This window comes from Schistocerca serialis, chromosome 3 (assembly GCF_023864345.2).
Source record: "Schistocerca serialis cubense isolate TAMUIC-IGC-003099 chromosome 3, iqSchSeri2.2, whole genome shotgun sequence".
Taxonomy (NCBI): Eukaryota; Metazoa; Arthropoda; class Insecta; order Orthoptera; family Acrididae; genus Schistocerca; species Schistocerca serialis.
The window spans coordinates 682,311,663-682,333,709 of NC_064640.1; the positions used below are offsets into that span (position 1 = coordinate 682,311,663).

At 40.5% G+C, this 22,047-nt stretch overlaps 1 non-coding gene across 1 annotated transcript; it reads right to left on the reverse strand.

Annotated features, from left to right (window-relative positions):
• Positions 1-21,538: 21,538 nt before the first annotated feature.
• On the reverse strand, positions 21,539-21,613 carry Trnas-cga (transfer RNA serine (anticodon CGA)). Its single transcript has one exon. It is a non-coding gene; the product is annotated as a tRNA-Ser (tRNA).
• Between the last annotated feature and the right edge of the window lie 434 nt (positions 21,614-22,047).

Below are 22,047 nucleotides of genomic sequence, written 5' to 3' on the forward strand. Positions count from 1 at the left end.
TCACTAACAAAATGCATTTGGTTTTGTTCGATCATGGCAATATTTATTGAAGTAACAGTTATTGGTAATGTCAAAATTTTTCTTAGCATGTAAGGCATCCTCAACGTACCGATTGACAGGCCAGCGTAACAATACTTCGAGCTGATGCTATGTGTGCCATCTTAAGCTCTCTTCACTGAGAGGGTGTTATCGCTCCCACGCACTACACCCTTGCACTTTAGTGAACTTTAAGGCTACAGTCACAGGGCTGGTGACGCTGTCTATCCCGCAGCTGACGACCAAGTTCGCTAAACAAGAGCTGACTCAATGTTGAAGCTCCCCACGGTGATCGTCGCTTGGGACAATCCAGGAAGCATGTGTAGCTTTTAGAATGGAACACTACGAGGATTACCGCGTCACTGTTTTAACAGGAGGTTCAGCTTATCGTCTTCGATTTTTGTGGACTGCTCAGTGCGAAAGGAAAGGGTTCGAGCTATTGCTATGCAATGCAGTGAGTAACTGCAATATCCTCAAGCGACTGTTAGGGACAGGCTAGAAATTCAGTAACGATGTTTCCCTACATTAAGAAAAAATCTACAGAGTAACTACCACTATACCACGGCAGGATTCTGCCAAAGCACATGCAGACTAGCGTAGTCTGATGTAACTTGCATATATGAGAAGGAAAGCATTTAGTGTTGAGCACGAGAACTACCAAGTTAATTTGACCAAATGGAATCGTGGAATCATTCACCAGTCGAAATTTACAGCAACTGGCAAATTAAGGCATGTTTAACAATTTTATGGACCTGACCACTTCTTTCCGTTCACCAACTTTGGCAATACGTTCTAACCATAGGCCTGATAGTGCTTACAATGCGATTTGCCGTTCAGCACAATCTGGCAACTAATTCTTCCTATATACTACCGGAAGTACGTATGCTAGAACAGTAGTTGTCATTACTAGAAAATCTGGTCACTGACTTTAGCAGCTGTCGAGGTCTTGCACCACTTCACACTAGGTCGCTTAGAACTAGGGAGTTTGTGATGAAACTGAATACTTTCATCACTATTAGCTTCATTTCTAGATTACAATTTATGGAAGTTAAATCCAATTGCCAGTTTTATCGATTTAACGTGCACTACAAGCTATTCAGTCATTGTCATTGGAGACTTGCCAAAGAGACCGGCAAGGTGTTCGATTACAGGTGAGGTGGAGAAACCCCAGGAGGAACTGCCTTCAGTCTGCTGTTGCTGCACCGAAGAGAAACCCACGTGCACCATGTGTTCAGAACTAGGCAGCTGAGAATTTGGTCGTGAAAATATATTTGGTCCAATCCGTTACTGCGAATCCAGAAATTCTGCTTGAAATCAGTATACGTTCAGCTCTTAAACCAAATTCGTAGAAGAAACAACGACACTCAAAACGAGATTTCAACTTCACAATGCCTGTCGCTTAGCAATCGGTCACTAGTGCGTGCGTCTTAATACTAGTTGTAGATAACCCTTTCTCCACAAAACCGCATCCTGTGTTACTATCTTGTGCAGATGCGATAACCCTGAGTGCATTCAAATTTTGCTACGTTAACATTGAGCTCTGACTTCGCCATCAACAGCCAAGGTTTTTGGGAAAGACCTTGGCTACAAGGGTGCACAACACGACTAGAGGATTTTTGCTTATTCGTAAATAATGGTGCAACCTACAAAATTACAAATGTTATTTCCCATTCTAGAACTTTTCTACAAACATCCTAGCTACATTCGGAGCAGCCACGAGAAAAATTTAAACCACCTCACGCGCAACAATTTATCGACTGACAAATCGACGAATTTCGTTGCAGCTTACACACGCCCCGGCCGACTGCACTCAGCGATTTCAGCGCCGCCCTGTATATTTACCAAAAGTTCATTGTGTTCTACGAGGTCACATTGGTGTTACACAAAAGCAGAGGTTTGCCTTGGCCGTTTTAGAGGTAAGGCCAAAAATCCGAGAGCCGTGGGCAAAGAAATGACTGACGAAAAATTCACCCACGCCGCTGGGATCAGATTTTCGTAATTAAGAATGGATGAATCGAGCATTTCGAAGCTGCTGAACATTGAATCATTCTTAACGAAAAATACGGCAAATCTTGAGAGGCTGTCAGCTGCGAGGAGAGGCCACTAGCTACATAACTTTCTAGCAGCTGGCAATGAACGTCAGTGCTGCCGTATCCCATAATTATTAACTAACATGATTTCATTGAATGTCGATATGTTTATTTCCGTTAAGTACCGGTATTTGTAATAAAACTTTCAAAGACAGGTCGAATTTATTCTGTGCCAGACGAAACCCTTACCGATTCGTTTAAAGTAACGAAAGTACATTTCTTTCATATATATATTGCTGAACTCACCACGTGTCCCACAAACATTTGCAGTTTTTACATTTCTCCACAAACGCAGTTTCTTCTGCTTCGCACCGTGTGTTGTGTATCAGAACATTTAATCCGTGCGCAGTGACAAAAGACTTGTCGGGAGATGGCACGACTGCGCTACACTGCACAATTTGTTGGAGAAATTGGAGAGGGAGGTCGGCTGTGTTCTGTCCGCCGGACCCGGCATGTTAGTCTGTCGAAACGCCTACCCATGTCAAATTTTGCGGTCTGTACGCGTGAGCCCTTAAAATGGGATTGTAGTACTTTGATTCCGTAAAGTAAACGGAATGGATTTTTCGATGTTAATACTATGTGCTAAGTATTTTTAACAAACTTTACGGAAAAACTGGAGCAGCATCCATTTTTAGGCATGCTGGAACGAAATTTCGTGCCACAAGACTTGTTACGTCACGGGACAGTCAATCTATAAATTAAGACATCAAGGAAATGCTCTTCCACGCATTTTTACAAATTCATACCTTTCTCCAACTACCGAATAGATGCAACTTTAACTTATTGAAAACAGCGGGGTTTAAGGATACAAATATATTCACGGTTGTCACAGGTAAGTCTGATGAGTGGCAGTTACTGTAACCACTCTTAATCGCACAAAACGAACTCTCAGACCATAATTCCGAGAAAATTCGGATAGCTTTACGCACACATCGGCAATAAAGGTTTCACATTCCACTTTAGCCTTTAGCTTCGCCTTAAATCATGCGCATCTGTTGCAAGTAGGAACATTATCTGCACTCAACGATCAAACACTTTTAGCTTGGTGAAGCCAGATTAGGGTTTCTATTCCTACAAAACTAGTAGTTTGATAACCAGTTTTACTTCCACGCTACAAGATTTCAGGAGAAGTCATGTATGCGTTGTCAGTCAGTCCGTTTCAAGCAAGACGTACAAGAGATTTCAGTCATATTTAAAATTATTGCACTGCACAGAGTAAAGCTACACGACTTTTCGTCTGATATGTAGTAACAAATTTTAAAAAGCATTTGGAAAGCTAAACGGCATACGCTGGTAATGGACAGCCTTGCCCAATGGGTCCTACAAAATGTTCAACTGCCGAGAGTAAAACTATTCAGATAAGCAGAATTCAGAGCTTTTACAAAGAGAAATCTTCGATGAAGCGCGAAAGCCTGGGTGCAGAAAGTATTCTGAAACCAAAATACCTTGACCCTGCTGACTCTTCGCGATCACTTACGTACTCCGAAGTTAAACACTTTGCAACTAACTAGGCTTTTCTCTTGATATGGAAACACCGTAACAAAATGCCAAGTCTAATTTAGGTATGAAAATATTCCTTTCAGATACACAAAATTTCGTAAGTCATTTTAGTTTTCCTATGATTATGTGAAATAAACAACTGCTTTAAGATTTTTTCACTTAAAAACTGTTTAACCAGATGGAACAAAGTTTTTCAGTATATGCAATACAATTTTCAAACGTTTGAATACCTCTTGCACGCCTGGTTCAGTACTATTAAGGACTCGTTTGAATATGAACTGAACATTTAAATTTTTTAAAGGCAAATTATTTTTAGGTACAAAAATATTTCAGCGTAATTCGAACTCAAGGAATAAACAAGCCAATGTATCAAATCTCTGAAGGGATAGAAAACTTGTGGAAGCTTCCTCCGCAAATGTTAAGGAAATTTTTCCTTCAACCTTCAAAATCTAGAAACATGTAACGCATAAATTTTTGTGCGTTGTAAATAGTTAATTACGTAGCTCGTTTTAACACATTACATTTCATTTGAGGTCTTACCGGTGTCTAGATGTTCGCAAAATATATACCCAATATAGTAGATCAAAACTACCCTAATGAAAACATGAATTTTACACGCATGCATTCTTTACTACAACCGCTGTCTCAAGGATATTACTTTCTAGAGAACATTTTACCTTCTAGAGAACACGAACAAAAATAAGCCACGAACCCCTTTAGCATCAACGGAATGCGTCCAGTTGAAAATAAGAATTCTTTGCCCTCTACGAACTGCTTCGCAATACTTAGCCACTGAAGTTACAGAGCACATTAAACGATAGAAATACAAACAAATCAGATCAATGAAAACTGCTACACAATTGACAGCCGCACTTACCTACGGTCCTAATCCGCGAAAAACCAGCAAACTGCAGTGTAACCCCCTCTCCGGCAATGCCTGCCGACGTCTGAGCAGCGCGTGCAAGAAGTGACTGTTGCGACAAGCTCCGACGGCTTGGGTCGTGTTTGTGTATCGATAAATGTGGTCGCTGATCCAACGGTTGTATAGCACGACTAAGCGATTAGTGTGTCCGACGGTGAAGACTTCCTTTTTCGCCTAATTTCTGTGAACAGTTTTAGCACTTTCGGTGACTCGATATGAACATATGTTTGCAGAAAAGTGTAAATATACGTTTTAGCTTCCGAAAACTTACCGCTGAAGGTATTCCTGTTGGCTTCGTGGACTTATGAGCATACCCTTTTTCATATTTTGCTACGTGATATTTATTTATTGTATTTATATGGCCTCTAGCAGCCCAGATATTTAACCAATTACATTGTTATTTAATATGTTTACAATTACACATTCATGTGTTACGTTCACAGTGAATTTTCGATATCTCTCTCTTCTTCTTTATTACGTATTATCATTCCAAATAACACAAACTTATAACCTTTTCTATTTTTATGCTGATGATGTTAATAATTGACAATAATTTTCAGTCGTTATTGCGTTTTACGGGGTTCGTCATTGGAAATAAATAATTTAGGCCAGGCCCACACGCTGGGGCAGACGTTGCCTCCAACAATGTTCTTTCCAAAATTTCAGAGTATATTCCAGTCAATATTTTCAAAAACTTTCTCTAAATCTACAGATGATATAAACATAGATCTGCCTTTCTCTTAACTTATCTTCTGGGGTACGTCGTAGGGTCAGTATTGCCTCACTTGTTCCTACATTTCTCCGAAACGCAGATTGATATTCTCCGGTGTCGGCTTCTATTAGTTTTTCAATTGTTCTGAAAGCAATTTGTCTCAGTATTTTGCAAGTAGCACTTATTAAACTGACAGTTCGGTAGTATTAACCCTTGTCAGCACTTTTCTTAACTGGAATTGGAACTGTTACATTTTTTCAGAAGTCTGAATCGATTTCGGTTGTGCCACATATCTAGCACACCATGTGGAAGAAATTTGTCATGGCTGACTGTCCCAAGGATCTCAGTAATTCTGATGGAATACCATTTACTTCAGGGGCCTTCTGTCTACTTAGGACTTTCAGTCATCTGTTAAATTCTTCTCATAGTATCCTATCTCTGATCTCATCTTCATCTGCTTCCTCTTCTTTTACTGCCTTCAAGCTCATTTCACTTGTATAGCCTTTCTATACATTCTTTCTACCTTTGAGCTTTGCTACTTTCCCAAATGAGCTCGTAATAGTCATACGATTCTCTTATGTTCAAAGATCTCCTAAATTTTCCTAAGGCAGCATCAACCTTTCCCTAGTTATGCGTGCTTCTACAGCCTTGCATTAGTTCTCGAGCCAATCCTGCTTAGCTATTTTGCACTTTCCTTCAATCTCATCTTTTAGACGTCTGTATTCCCCTTCATTCCCTGCGTTTTTAATATTTAATCCTTTCGTCAGTTAAATTTAATATCTCCTATGTTATCGAAAGTTTCCACAAGACCTTGTATTTCAGTGGCAGATGTGATCTTCTGCTGACTTCATTATTTCATCTCCCAAACCTACCCATTATCTTCCTGGCAGGTTAAAACTGTGTGCCGGACCGAGACTCGAACTCGGGACCGTTGCCTTTCGCGGGCTAGCGCTCTACCGCCTAAGCTAACCAAGCACGACACACGCCCCGTCCTCACAGCATTAATTCCACCAGTACCTCGTCTCCTGCCTTCCAAACTTCACAGAAGCTCTCCTGCGAACCTTGCAGAACTAGCACTCCTGGAAGAAAGGATATTGCGGAGACATGGCTTAGCCACAGCAGGTTCGCAGAGCTTCTGTGAAGTTTGGAAGGTAGGAGACGAGGTTCTGGCGGAATTAATGCTGTGAGGACGGGGCGTGTGTCGTGCTTGGGTAGCTCAGGCGGTAGAGCGCTTGCCCGCGAAAGGCAACGTCCCGCGTTCGAGTCTCGGTCCGGCACACAGTTTTAATCCGCCAGGAAGTTTCATATCAGCGCACACTCCGCTGTAGAGTGAAAATTTCATTCTACCCATTATCTTCTATTACATTTCTTTCTCCTGTTTCAGTCCAACGTTGCCTAGTGCTTCCTCTTGTAACTCTGAAGAACCTCTGGTTCTTTCTACATCTACATCTACATTTATACTCCGCAAGCCACCCAACGGTGTGTGGCGGAGGGCACTTTACGTGCCACTGTCATTACCTCCCTTTCCTGTTCCAGTCGCGTATGGTTCGCGGGAAGAACGACTGCCGGAAAGCCTCCGTGCGTGGTTCTTTCAAGTTATCCTGGTCCCTTATTCATAATTTTTTCGATTTTAATCTATAGTTTATAACCCATGAATTATGGTCAGAGTGCACATCTGTCCCTGGAAATGTCTTACAGTTCAAAATCTGGTTTCCAAATCTCTGTCTTACAATTATATCATCAATCTAAAATCTTCCAGTGTCCCTAGGTCTGTTCCACGTAAAAACGTTCTTTCGTGACTCTTAAACCAAGTGTTAGCAATGATTAAACTGTGCTCTGTGCAGTCGTGGCTACGATCATTCATTCACTATGCTATTCGTAGTGGTTTATGCACCTTCCTATATTATTATACTTTATTACGCCGTATCCAGCACTGAACCTATTTTTTTTTTTGTTGGTAACCCTGTACTGACCTGACCAGAAGTCCTTTTCTTCCTGGCACCGCAATTCAGTAATTCCCACTATATGTAATTTCAACTTGTCCATTTCCTTTTTTAAATCCACTGATCTACCCACCCGAATATTGGATATAATCTCCTTCGCTCCTACCAGTAGAATGCCAGTTTTGTTTTTCTTGATGATGACATTACCTCCGGAATAGTTTACCGAAGAGGATTCCATCATCACTAACCCATATAGAAGAGCTGTATGCCTTCAGAGAAAAAACGACTTTAGTTTTCCCATGCTTTCAGCCGTTCACTGTACCAGCAGCGGCCATGTCTGCTAATTTTACAAGGCTACATCAGCCAGTCATCCAGACTGTTCCCCCTGCAACTACTATAAGGGTGGCTGCCTCTATTGAGCAACCATGGGCTAGTGTGATCTCTAGATAGACATCCCTCCGTTGTGATTACAGCTGTGGTACTTACATCTATATCGCTGGGGCATGCAAGCCACCCCACCTCGACAAGGTACATGGTTCAAGGTGGAGAGGAGGGTGGAGGGGGCAGGGGTGTGCCTGTGTCTTAGGTAATAAACGTCTGTCTCACTTGTCTGCTACTTTCTCCCATGCAGGTTGGGTGACATTCCAAAGGATTTCTTGAAGCACGGCCGGATCATTTTTGTCATATAGTTCATTTCGTGTATGCCCATACTTATTCAGTAAGGCAGAGGTCTGGTGCAGGAGGCCAGCCAAGATCTCATCCTGTTCTGCAAGCCACCTCTATTGCTGACATGTTTACTGGCGACTAATTCTGATGGAAACACATCAGTTCCTTGGGATACAGTTGTCGCACAGACTGGATCATAATATTACTCCTAATACGGGTACATAAGGTCGTCCATCTATCAAATGAAGCATTCCAGGTCTACGGGAACACACCCAGCCCCAAACTACCAGAGACATGCGGCCTGCGGGGGATGACTTGCAGGTATATTACGGGTCTAAATGGGAGCCTTGTTGCCTTTATATTTATACTTCACCATTATTTGCTCAGGAATACACCATTCCCAGCAAACGCTAATAGACAGAGTAAATTATCATTCCGGGACTCTCCTTGATAGCTTGTAACGGGACATCCTCCTCTGGCACTCGACAGGTGAATATTATCTCAGTTGCTTTTCTGAAAACTTCCATATAATTTCATACACAGTATTCTATATTTTAAGCTACAACATATGAAAATGAATTACTTTATAAAATATTTTAGTTTCGATGTTATAGTCGATAAGCACCAATTCTGAATGTACAGTTAAAATTATTTTTTTAGAAACATTTGAAATTGCGAATTATTTGCACACTTAAAATTTCTATTATTAATTACGCAATCCTGTACTGTTTACTATGTTTATTTCTGGATTCATTTATGAAATAATAATCGTAATGAATAATGTAACAACAACTAATAGGAATTCATTTGTTGAGAAAAATTGTAAACCCTTTGGAATATTGTTATTTCCGCAGAGTGTGAGAGTCGTAAGCTTGCCTCTGATGTGATTGGACGTATTTTTGTATAATAGGTGCGAACAATGTAATTTCGGCTTTGTTAATGTGAAAAATCGAAATACTGTATGATTTACTAAAATGCGAGAAAATCTGCGGAACATATACAGGGTGAGTCAGGAGGAAAGGTACATGCTTTGAGGGATGCTCGTATTAGTGATTCTGAACAAAAAACTCCGTATGTACGTATGATCTATTCCAAATGTTTTCCGAGATAGAATACATTTAATATCACTTTTGTACGTTTTTCTTGAATAACTAGAAAACCGCACCCTCCAGCGAAAACGTGTCGCAGTACAAAATTAAACTATATTAAATTTCCTACAATAAAGTTCCTCTTCATTTTTTTTCTAGAACTAATGATTCGTGCGAAGAGAGCGCAAGAAATGAAAAAGTCGCTCGACGCGCATGCGGTGTAGCTTACGTAGTTTTTGTAGGCCAATTTGAGATAACATATTGAGGTAGCAACTTGAGACGAACAGTTTGACACGGGACACTTGTGGTCCATCAAGTTGGGAAACTACCTCAAATTGGCCAACAAAAACTACGTAAGCTACAGCGCATGCGCGTCGAGCGAGTTTTTCAACTTCTCGCGCTTTCTTCGCTCAAACTCTTAGTTCTAGAGAAAAAAAAATTAATAAGGCCTTTTTTGTAGTAAATTTAATATAGTTTAATTTTGTTCTGCAACAAGTTTTCGCTGGAGGGTGCGGTTTTCGAGTTATTCACGAAAACTGTACAAAAGTGCTATTAAATGCGTTGTATCTCGAAAACCATTCGGAATAGGGCATACGTCCATATGAAGTTTTTTGTTCAGAATCGGTAATACTATCACCTCTCAAAACATGTACCTTTCCTCCTGACTCACTCTGAATTTACGTAAAAAATTCTCCAACAACAACCTTCAAATTTATTTAGTTCAAGTCAACCGTGAGGACCTGATGTTAGATTTTCAGCTTCAAGAATCAGACCCCTAGACAAGAAGAACTGGAGCGATCTCAATATGACAAGCTAAGTAAACTTGAAAATTCGCTCCTCTAAAATCTCCATAAAAGTCTTTGCTTATTAATTACTTGGACTGGGCGTTGTTTCACGTGGTCAATAGGTAGAAGACGGAAGTAGGGGAGAGATTACTGGCTATTCATGTTTTTCTTTTTGTCTGGCTTCCAGAAACCGATCCTGAACCACATACCTTAAACCGTGAAACTCAACTAAATCACGATTAACAAGTAATTTCTCAGCTGTTTCTTGATGAGTTTATTGGCGTGACTAGTTTTGTTGCACACCAATGTCCACTTTCCTCACGCCTGTCGGGTTCTCCAGGGTCTCAACAACGTATTATTCATCGTCGTGCAATGTGCTCAACAACCCCGTATTGTGACTCACTCTTAGATGACGTCGAACTCCCATATGACACAACAGTAATGACAAGGGCGCGAGTAGCCTCTTGACGATGAATCACGACTCATGAATAATGTGGCTTTACTCAAAGAGAGGTGATGGAGGTGTCTGACCTTGGATTGTGTCCTGTGATAGGCTATTACTGGACGAATGGTAGGCCATATTAGACTGTCGGTCTGTACAGCTGCAACCACCACCATATAACGTTATGACGTTCTACTTCAGTATGGAAGATATGCAGTTTAGTGCTGTACATGTAACTGCGTCCAAACAGACCTACACGTGGACACAGAACGTAGGATTCCAATATCCAACGTTCTTAGTCTGCTAACGAAAAGTTGTTTCAGTTACAGAAGTCTGTTATGGTATTTCATTACAAATACATTAGCATTTTTCGTTATTATTAACCCTTCTAATACCGAGTTTTTTTTGTTACACTGAGTACCATTGGGGTCTTAGTGACCCCAACGGAATTTATTTTTTATTAAGGATAGTTTTAATAATGGTAGAATAAAATCACATTCCTTATTTTTTCCGCAATCTAAAACATGATGTCAGTGACACTACATTAAATTAAAATGCATATTTTTTCAAAATTATTTATTTCCGTAAAATTTACAAACGATTCTCATGAAACTACAAACATTTTTGATTAAATTCCGAATTGACATTTATGACGAATTACACTTACAGCAATAAATTGCAGAGTGATTTATACACACAGAACATCCACATTTTGAACATTTATCGGTGAATTTTCTATCCTCAGACCTTTTACAAAACGGTGACCTTCCTCTTTTTTTTGTCTGTACTGTTGATGGAAGTACTGGGGAAATAATTTTGTCTGGCTTTCTTCCGACGACCTGCTTACCTAATTCTATGAGAAATGCCCGTCTATCGTGGTTGATCCTTTGTGCCCAGTCTGGCGTAAGATGTAGCCATATGATAAATGCATTCAGTGCACTGATATCAATCGTGTTGTAAAATAATACCATTGGCCACCTTCTGCTCATCCTCTTTGTAGTGTACGTTCTAACCAGCTTGTCCATGGTATCTACTCCTGATTTTGTTTTATTATAATCCAGAATCATTACTGGCTTGCATTCTTGACGATATTCCACTGCCTTCCTTGAAGGCATTGTACTGAGCAAAGTTACAACTTTTCCCCTTTTTCGGACGATATGAAATAATTGAAGCATCTTGGAATCCAAAAATAGATGAATATTTGACTCGACCTTTGGTCAGAGTGAAAGCTTGTGGTAGTTCTCCTTTGTTTTTTCTAATTATTCCTAAGAGTGTGAGATTGATTTTCAGAAGTTCTCTCGCCAAACTAAGGCTAGTGAAAAAATTGTCAGTTGTTACATTTCTGCCATTGTTTTCTAAGCCTGTCACCACATCTAAAGCAACTCTCTTGCCTTGACCAACTTCACGAGATTCTTGTCGACCAGTGTAAACTTGGAGATTGTGAACGTAAGACGTTGCACTATCACATAAGGCCCATAATTTCAACCCATATTTTCCTGGTTTTGAAGGAATATATTGCCGAAATGGACATCTACCATGGAATGCCACAAGTTGTCCATCAATTGTTATATTGCTGTGAGGAACATATGCTTCTTGAAATGTCGTCAAATCGGATGCACCTTGAAATTTGCGTAAAGCAAATCATCCTCTTTGTTCCACAGATGTGTAACTGCTTCATTATGGGCCTTGTAAGCACCTGCTAGGATCAAGACACCGATAAAACACTTCAGTTCAATGGCATCTACTGGTTTCCATTTACTACCGTAAACAAGACTACCCTCTTTGTTTGTCCACTTTAGAATTACATCAACTATGTTTCTCCTAAGAAACAACTGAAAAGCAGATTCTATGGAGTCCACATTTTTCACTGCGAATTTTATTGGACCTGGCTTTACTCGCATTATGTTCCATTTCTCTTCTCTTCCCCAACCTCTTCTCAACTCGTGTTTGTGTCACAATTCTTCTTTGTTTTTAGACCTACACAAAATAAAAAAAATAAGAAATACCAAGGGTATATCTTGGCGCTAGACCCTAACGCACATTTACAAAAGTACAATGTGTACTTACATATAACAGACAGAAATATGTGTTACTTCCTGTTCAGGCTGGACATCTGCGCTGTCCAAATCTTCTTCTCAACTTCTGTCTGATTGAGGAATATTCTCTTCTAAGACGTCAATTTCTCCATCGCTGCATGAGACATCAGCAACTATATCGCTGATATCACTATTTGATTCTCCAGATAGAGGATTATCCTGCAGTATTATTTCAAGCACTTCGTCTTCGGAAACGTGACAAGACATTTTCCACTAAATGCAACACACACAATAGTAGTCTCCACTTGTATGGGACAAATAACTGTCGGCTTATAAAGTATTGGCAACAATCACACGTGACAACAATATTTACAAGAATAAAACCAAGGAAATACAGCAGCAGTTACGGAATCACTGCAACATTATTGGGTAATAATATCGCAAGAGAGAAATGGGGTCGCATTTAACCCCAATGGTATTCAATGGTTCTCTCTCGATTTCCAGCAAAACTAAATATTTTCAAAAAGTTGTATTAATATATTACAAACCGATTACTTAATTCATGAAAAGTCCTAATTTTTCATAATTTTTAAGAATAGGAAATAAGGTATATTTTACAGAAAATTAAGGCCTGGGGTCATTATAGACCCCCCTGTATTAGGAGGGTTAATGGAGAAGAGCGGCTAGTACGGGACCCTTAAGCCAAAATTAGTACAACACTTTTGTCGTTGTTTATAAATTATGTATAACTGCATGAAATTTTTATTTGAAGATGCAGCAGTGCATAAAACCACGGAACGTTCCGGACTCTACTGACGAGCACTGAGGAAAACTGAGTGAGCTAGGAAAACTTTAAAAGGTACATTAAAATGAAAAAAATCCGCGAGTATACCCAGTGCGTCTACTTTTCATGTAGCTCACCCAATGTAACCGAAGTGTAAAGACCGATTTACGCCATTAATTGTTGACCCCAATTAAAAATCGTGTTATAAAATTTCTTATGTCAGAATCTAATACATAACTGTACAAGCCTGACCGTGTCGTCGTACCTCGTACAGAAGACCACAAATCTCTATTTGTACGAGGAACCTCGTACGTTTGGCAACCCTGGCTCTAGCCGTTACCAAATGATTTATGTGCTCCGCTTTACTTTGAGCTGTGCTTGCTAGTTGTTTCTTTCATTATTTTGAAATTAGTGAATACAGCAATCTTGTTCATTCACAGGGTTCGAATATGGCATTCACAATACCATATGGAATCAGGGATCCATATGCCCATTATTACATCAGTTCTGTCTTTCCAAGAGCACAGAACATAGACTTAGGCTGCCAGCCCTGTGAGAGGGAGGCGTGACTTGCCCCCCAGTCTGCTGTTCTCCTTACGACAGCTAGAATTCCTCGTTTGTTTTACGATCGCGGCAGACTGCCAGAAAAGTGTCCGTTATAAAATGAGTGCCCCTACGCGAAATAATAGAGCACGTATAAATTGTTCGAACTTGTAATCTGGATTTTGCGAAGCAAATTTAATCAAATTACCAACGTTTAAAACTAAAAGCATTGTACTCACCAAAAGCAGCAACTCCAATACTTTGGGAAGACAGCTTCAAAATAATTAGTGTGAATGGTATTGTAAATCGATTCGTCGCTCCTTCTTGTTGGCAAATAAATCCGTCGTCTCCGATTTAAGTGTTCCTATTTTGCACATGAATGACTTTTCACAGGGCACTCAGTTATTCCCCTTTCTTGGTGTTTGGTAGGAATGTTTTAATTCTCTTGAGCATTGAAAAGCACCGCTCAGCTCCTGATGTCGAGATAGGCGTCGTGATTATCAGTTTCAAAACTTTAATAGTCTCGTCGAATGTGTCACAAACTTCATCCTCTACAATCAGCGAAAGAAACAGAATTGCTCCAGAAATTGCTCTCAATTCAGATCTAGTATAGAAGACTTGAAACTCACCCCAACTTTCTTTTTTCCAGAACTGTATATGTGTATTTAATTTCAAGGTATTTGTCTGGAAAATCTGTGATGTATTTGTCAAACTGATTTACATCAAATAAGTTGGCAGCAATGAGGTGTCCAGTGAACTGAAAATGTAATTTTATTTCTGAAGGGACGGCATCGTACTCTTCCAAAGCATCTCTTTTTTTATGCCGATCAAGAATCCGTCGCTTCTTGGCAGGCATCGTTTCGTCATTTTCGAAAATAATCTCGTTAAGGATGGAGTCAATGTCATCTCTGATGTTTGGCAATACCGCTTTAACGTTCTGGTTGCCTTGCGTTGCCGTGGTCGGTTCAGTTATCTTCTTCTGAAGCCGATTAAAAGTACGTCTGCATGCGGTATTATCTTACAGATAAATGATAGCCAGAAAATGAATTCGTTATCTTGCAGTCTTTGTTTGTATGAACCAGCTTTTTCAATAGTAGAAGGTAGTTTTATGCTCTCACTTGTTTCAGTGACTGCTATAACAGTAATAAGATTTTTCCCTGGTTTCAAAAACATCTTCTACTACTCGCGAATGGTAATTCCATCCCGTTACACACGCGGGGCAAGCTTTTTTGAATAATGCTATGCAACACTTTTGATCTCTGTGGCGAGTTAGAAAAGAAAGAAGAATTACCTGAATGGTGTGCAAAAAAGATGCCGGCTTTGTGATTAACAGAGGCTGCCTTAGACATAAGGTTGAACTGATGCACAAAACAAGGGATGCAGTTTGCATTTGGATATTTGTCTTTAATTGATTTCTGAACCCCGTTCGACTTCCCACTCTTAACGTTTGCACCATCGCAACTCTGAGCTATTAGTTTTGCTCAGTCATCGCCAATTTATGGTTCAATTTCTTTTAGAACACTCTCAGCTATAGTGTGTGCATTCTTACTATCTGTATTGACAAAGTTCCAAAACCTTTCACAGGTTTTCCCTCGACAATATAACGCAAAAAAAGAACCAACTGAAAATCGCAAGACACATCTGTGCTTTCATCCGCGATTATTGCAACATAATTGGCACGTTTTATTTCTTTACGAACTTTATCGTGGTACACTTCCAATGTGCATTGCAGCAGTTCGTTCTGAACAGTCATAAAAATGCCTTTGAACACCGATGCTTGGATGAAATGAACTTGAAGATCTTTATCCAGTTCCGCGTTGAACTGAATTAGGTAGCGAAAAGCCCCCTTATTTTGAGAGGCATCAGATTCATCGTGGCCCCTGAGAGCCAGTTCCAAAGCACCACAGAACCTAATACAGTTTACAATTAAGTTCAATACATATCTATTCCTTCTTACACGTTTGTTGTGGCTGTTACTTGTTTGTCTATACTGCGAATCTAATTTCTACTGAATGTTGGTTTTTCCTATAAATGAAAGACCAAGCACTTAATCATTTACCACTTTGACATTTCATGTACTTTCATTGTAGACCATATATGCTCAAAATCAGTTATTCCGGTCTTACACCAATGAACATGTCTCCCAAAAAACACACAAGGAAACAAAAAAAAAAGCATTGCTTCCTTCACAACCACAAATCCATTTCTTCTTTTGGTACATTTCTACATTGAACTTACGGCATCGATTTTTTGTTTGCTGCTACAGAATCAGATTTGGGAGTGGACTACCTAGTGTTTTTTATCTGAGAGTCCTGTCACAAAATAGCGTTTTTAATAACTCATTTAATTTGTTCATGTTTGCTATTTTCACAGTCAACTGAATTTTACCTTATAGATAACACTGTGCAGACAGCTGTTTACAGTCAATTACCTGACCTCGCAATAACCGCAACATGTTTGTACAGAACTGTATGACACGAACGACACGAGTGTAAAGAGAAATACTACACCTTTGTTGGGAAAACAGATGCTCTATATGTGGTGAATACTTAAGTTTATTTTTTTTTTTTTTTTTTTTTGTAGCAGTAGCCCTGCTGCTGTGAGATATACCAGAACTGAAATAATGCGTCTTAGTTTCAAGATCTAAGGGCATAATTATATTCAAATTACATATAGCTATTAATCATGCTACTTAAGCGTATTATTTCTTTATTCGATTTAATTAAGCATTAATTAGCGTTTAGGAATGGATCAACATTAACTTGCAGAAACACTGTAAAACTGAATTACAAGAAATCTGCGCCCTGATGTATTCTAATATGATCGCTAGATGGCAGATAGTGCTTCTGTAGGTCCCGCACTTTACTGCTCTTTGGCTGAAGGAACATGAAACTTTGAGTCAGACTAGCTGTGGCTCACCTCTGCCATAAGAAGCACGTAGAAACCATTGGCCGAACCTTTCACACGGCGCTTATGAGGACAGACGGTGCCAATCTGTAGTTGGCTCCAAGCTTCAGAAAACTAAAGCAAGAGCACGCACGCTTCTTCTAATCAGAAAATACATTCTCCGAAACAATGTTTTATGCACAGTTAACATAGATTATTCTTTCTTTCTTTTTTATACAAGTGATGGCATGGCATAGCTGCACTACCTCAGAAGCCGCCCCTCGAGTCTATGTCACAAATAAACGTTATTTGTCTTTTAATGACGAACGTGGTGGACAGTGTAATTTTCAGCATTGGTTTATACTGTTGAAGGTACGAAGCAATAATATTACACTAGTAGACTACTAGACTATTAATATCTAAGTAGCCTAATGTTAATTGTATTGTAATAACGAAATCCAGCTCGCTCAAGCCAGTTTGTGTTTCCGCCATTTTTTGGTGTGAAGTGTCAGTCAGGTAGTACGGGCCATACCAAAGTTGGGTGCATCAAAACTATAATGTAACAAAAAAAACTGAAGTAAAACTAGCAGCATAAACGTAAATTTTACTGTAGAAAATAATACTTTGGTTTTTTCACGTGATGCAAGTTAGCTAAACAATACCTGACTAATTTTCAATGTTAAAAGGGGAAAAAATTGTTTTCGTTCTGATACAATGAATCCTCAATGCCAGCCCAAAGGTTCATGTGCCCAGTCCTCAGATCTTTCACACTATATCAAGTTTTATTCGAAAAAGCCCCCCGCAATCACTCTTCATTTGAAAAACCCCATATCAGGTGTCATAGATGTCTGCATATTTCCTATAATGGTTTTAATCTCCTTTGCGGTGTAGTTCTAGGAACAGAAAATGATCAGCAGCAGACCTTTCCGTCATTTTGCCTTCCAAAACATTTGAGACTGATTGCTTCATTGCAGTCTCAGACCACTCCCGTCGACCCTCACGAGCACGTATCTTTTGAACCTTGGCCTTGAGCATCCCCTCACAAAAAAGGAGAAGAAAAGATTTGCTTGTGTGGCTTGCACAACCTGACTTTGGTACGGCCCCTATTACCCGACTGACACATTAGACCGAAAAATGGCGGAAACACAAACGGGGATTGAGTGAGCTGGATTTCGTTATTACAATAGAATCTACATTAGGCTACTTAGATATTAATAGTCTACTAGTGTATTGATATTACTTCGTACCTTCAACAGTATAAACCGATGCTGAAAATTACACCATCCACGATGTTTGGCATTAAAAGACAAATAACATTTATTTGTGACATAGACTCAACAGCTAAATCACTCAAGTTCTAGCGAGTAGTGGAGTGATATCTACTCTTTATTCAAAGCTCAGCTTTGGACGCGTTCGCTGTCTAACGGCAAATCTGAGATAAATCAGATGGCCCATACTTCTCGCTGGCCCATACTGACTGCCATTCTCTTATTAAACAACTGTCTGAAACTACTGTGGAGAGTGCTCAGGTCATCGATTGTTATTCTCCCTATCTTTTCCAGATGATGGGACTGTCCGATCAGAGATTTCCTACATCAGTGCGCTAATTGCACAAGATACTACAACTCAGTATCGACGTTGTTATAAGGTTATCGTCCCTACCAGCCAAAGTTTATCCAGTACAACGTCGAATCCACTGTAAGAAATTAGCAGTGTAGTTTTTGACAAACAACCCAGCTGTCACAGTTACTCATCTGATCCAGTCGCTAAGTAGACAATAAACATGACTTCTCTCCGAGTTCCAAGATCCACAGTCTGCATAAGCTGCCAACACTGTAGACCATGACAGTGTGACAAGGAAATTCTGTGTTGGATGAGTTCAAAATGGTTCAAATGGCTCAGAGCACTATGGGACTTAACATCTATGGTCATCAGTCCCCTATAACTTAGAACTACTTGGACCTAACTAACCTAAGGACAGCACACAACACCCAGTCATCACGAGGCAGAGAAAATCCCTGACCCCGCCGGGAATCGAACCCGGGAACCCGGGCGTGGGAAGCGAGAACGCTACCGCACGACCACGAGCTGCGGACTGTTGGATGAGTATTCTATAACTGCGTGTGCTAGTGGTCTGTAGTAAAAGGCATGCAATATAAAACCACTTGTCCAGTTTTTGATGCCACTCATTTTCCAGCTCCTTTCAATGTTCATTTTGTCTTTAGGGAAAAAAATGTGTATAAGAAATCAATCATGATTAACCTCGTTTTCTTGCACACCAAAAGTAACAGTTCAGCCCACAAACATTTTTGCCGCAGAGTTGTCAGCGGCTGTTAATCTATGAACAATTTATGTTCTAAAATTCTCCAAGGACCTCCATTCCAGACATCGGGCGCCAGTTGCTACCCAGTGATTTCCTTCTGTGGTATGTAGTGTCTTCTATTACTCATTATTTTGGTGATTTATTGGGACATGATATGCAAACAAATGCATTTTTTGAATTTTCGATGTGGTTTATTTTCTGTACCATTAATTAGTTTTCAGGCCACTGAAGACTCATCATCTTATGGAGGATGTGCAGCTAGACACTGTGGCCATGGTTACCTCACTTTTTCATGGTATCCATAGCAAAGTCAATCTGATAATGTACATTCAGCAGAATAACACATACAATTTACTTAGCTCCACTTGGTTTCACATTCACTCAGTCATTTGGATGAAAAAATATATTTCTGTGTCCTAGTTTCATATGTTTCTTTCGATTAAGTTGTTTCAATATACACTTCCTCGAAGTTCTCAGGCTCTCTGTTTTATTCCATTCCATATGCAATTCAAAACTGATACTTGTCACAAATCTTTTGATTGCTTCTACACTACTGGCCATTAAAATTGCTACACCACGAAGATGACGTGCTACAGACGCGAAATTTAACCGACAGGAAGAAGATGTTCTGATATGCAAATGATTAGCTTTTCAGAGCATTCACACAAGGTTGACGCCGGTGGCGACACCTGCAACGTGCTGACATGAGGAAAGTTTCCAACCGATTTCTCAAACACAAGCAGCAGTTGACCGGCGTTGCCTGGTGAAACGTTGTTGTGATGCCTCGTGTAAGGAGGAGAAATGCGTACCATCACTCTTCCGACTTTGATGAAGGTCGGATTGTAGCCTATCGCGATTGCGGTTTATCGTATAACGACATTGATGCTCGCGTTGGTCGAGATCCAATGACTGTTAGCAGAATATGGAATCGGTGGGTTCAGGAGGGTAATACGGAACGCCGTGCTGGATCCCAACGGCCTCGTATCACTAGCAGTCGAGATGACAGGCATCTTATCCGCATGGCTGTAACGGATCGTGCAGCCACGTCTCGATCGCTGAGTCAACAGATGGGGACATTTGCAAGACAACAACATCTGCACGAACAGTTCGACGACGTTTGCAGCAGCGCGAACTATCAGCTCGGAGACCATGGCTGCGGTTACCCTTGACGCTGCATCACAGACAGGAGCGCCTGCGATGGTGTACTCAACGACGAACCTGGATGCACGAATGGCAAAACGTCATTTTTTCGGATGAATCCAGGTTCTGTTTACAGCATCATGATGGTCGCATCCGTGTTTGGCGACATCGCGGTGAACGCCCATTGGAAGCGTGTATTCGTCATCGCCATACTGGCGTATCACCCGGCGTGATGGTATGGTGTGCCATTGGTTACACGTATCGGTCACCTCTTGTTCGCATTGACGGCACTTTGCAACAGTGGACGCTACATTTCAGATGTGTTACGACCCGTGGCTCTACCCTTCATTCGATCCCTGCGAAACCCTACATTTCAACAGGATAATGCACGACCGTATGTTGCAGGTCCTGTACGGGCCTTTCTGGATAAAGAAAATGTTCGACTGCTGCCCTGGCCAGCACATTCTCCAGATCTCTCACCAACTGAAAACGTCTGGTCAATGGTGGCCGTGCAACTGGCTCGTCACAATACGCCAGTCACTACTCTTGATGAACTGTGGTATCGTGTTGAAGCTGCATGGGCAGTTGTACATGTACACGCCATCCAAGCTCTGTTTGACTCAGTGCCCAGGCGTATCAAGGCCGTTATTACGGCTAGAGGCGGTTGTTCTGGTTACTGATTTCTCAGGATCTATGCACCAAAATCGCGTGAAAATGTAATCACATGTCAGTTCTCGTATAATATATTTGTCCAACGAATACCCGTTTATCATCTGCATTTCTTCTTGGTGTAGCAATTTTAATGGCCAGTAGTGTAATTCAGATAAAGATATAAAAGCATGCGTTTTATTTATTTATACATTATTTTATTATTATCTGTATTACTATTAAAACCATTAAGTTCATGACTTTTAGGATTCTCTACTATACTACTACTGTTTTTTAAAAACTAACAACAGAAAAATTTATTGTGATCTCCGTTGAACACATATTTTGCTTTAGTTGAAATGTTCATTAAAACCAATCCTTTACATCTCTACAGTATTCTCTATAACTTACAAAAATAAATTCCAGTTACATTTTAAAATATTTATGATGTACTCTAGCTCGTGTCTTATTCCTCAAGACTTCCCTTAACTAAATATCGTTGCTGACTGCTAATCGCAGTTGGGCACTGATTTCGACCAATAGCTTGCAAGGTCAGACCTCCATCCCTGGAGCAGTTCCACTTTTTATAATTCGATTGCATGAGCGTCATCATTCATCCACTTTCTTTGTGTCTATGTCTCATGTGCTCAACTGATGAGACGCGTGCCTTGAGCACAGAGGACTTTGACACGTATACTTGTTGTAAACATCCATCAGAGAAATTAATTAACAGCTTTTTGTATGAAAGATGGAAATGCATGATAATGGAGGAGTGTATGACAGCAGACAAGAAGAATATTGTTCAAAAAATAATGACAATGCAACAGAATGGCAAGAAGTTGCATTACATGATTGGGTCGGCCAGCACAACATGTAGCATTTGCTGGAATTGTATCCCTTTCCAAAATGTCTATCCATTCTCTCATGACACAAGAAGCAGTTGTGAGATGTGCTGGAAATACAGTACCTAAAACTTCCTGGCAGATTAAAACTGTGCGCCGGACCGAGACTCGAACTCGGGACCTTTGCCTTTCGCGGGCAAGTGCTCTACCAACTGAGCTACCCAAGCACGACTCACGCCCCGTGCTCACAGCTGTACTCCTGCCAGTACCTCGTGTCCTACCTTCCAAACTTTACTGAAGCTCTCAAGCTAACCGAACGAGGTACTGGCAGAAGTAAAGCTGTGAGGACGGGGCGTGCATCGTGCTTGGGTAGCTCAGATGGTAAGCCGGCACGGTAGCTCAGCGTGTTTGGTCAGAGAGCCGGTTGGCCTATGTAATAAAAAAACTGCGTGGAAGGATCAACAAACGAACTTGAACGGATGTCATCGTGACGTCCGCAACGACCAAACACAACGATCAACAACGAACAAAATGAAAAAAAAGATGGTAAAGCACTTGCCCGCGAAAGGCAAATGACCCGAGTTCGAGTCTCGGTCCCGCACACAGTTTCAATCTGCTAGGAAGTTTCATATCGGCGCACACTCCGCTGCAGAGTGAAAAT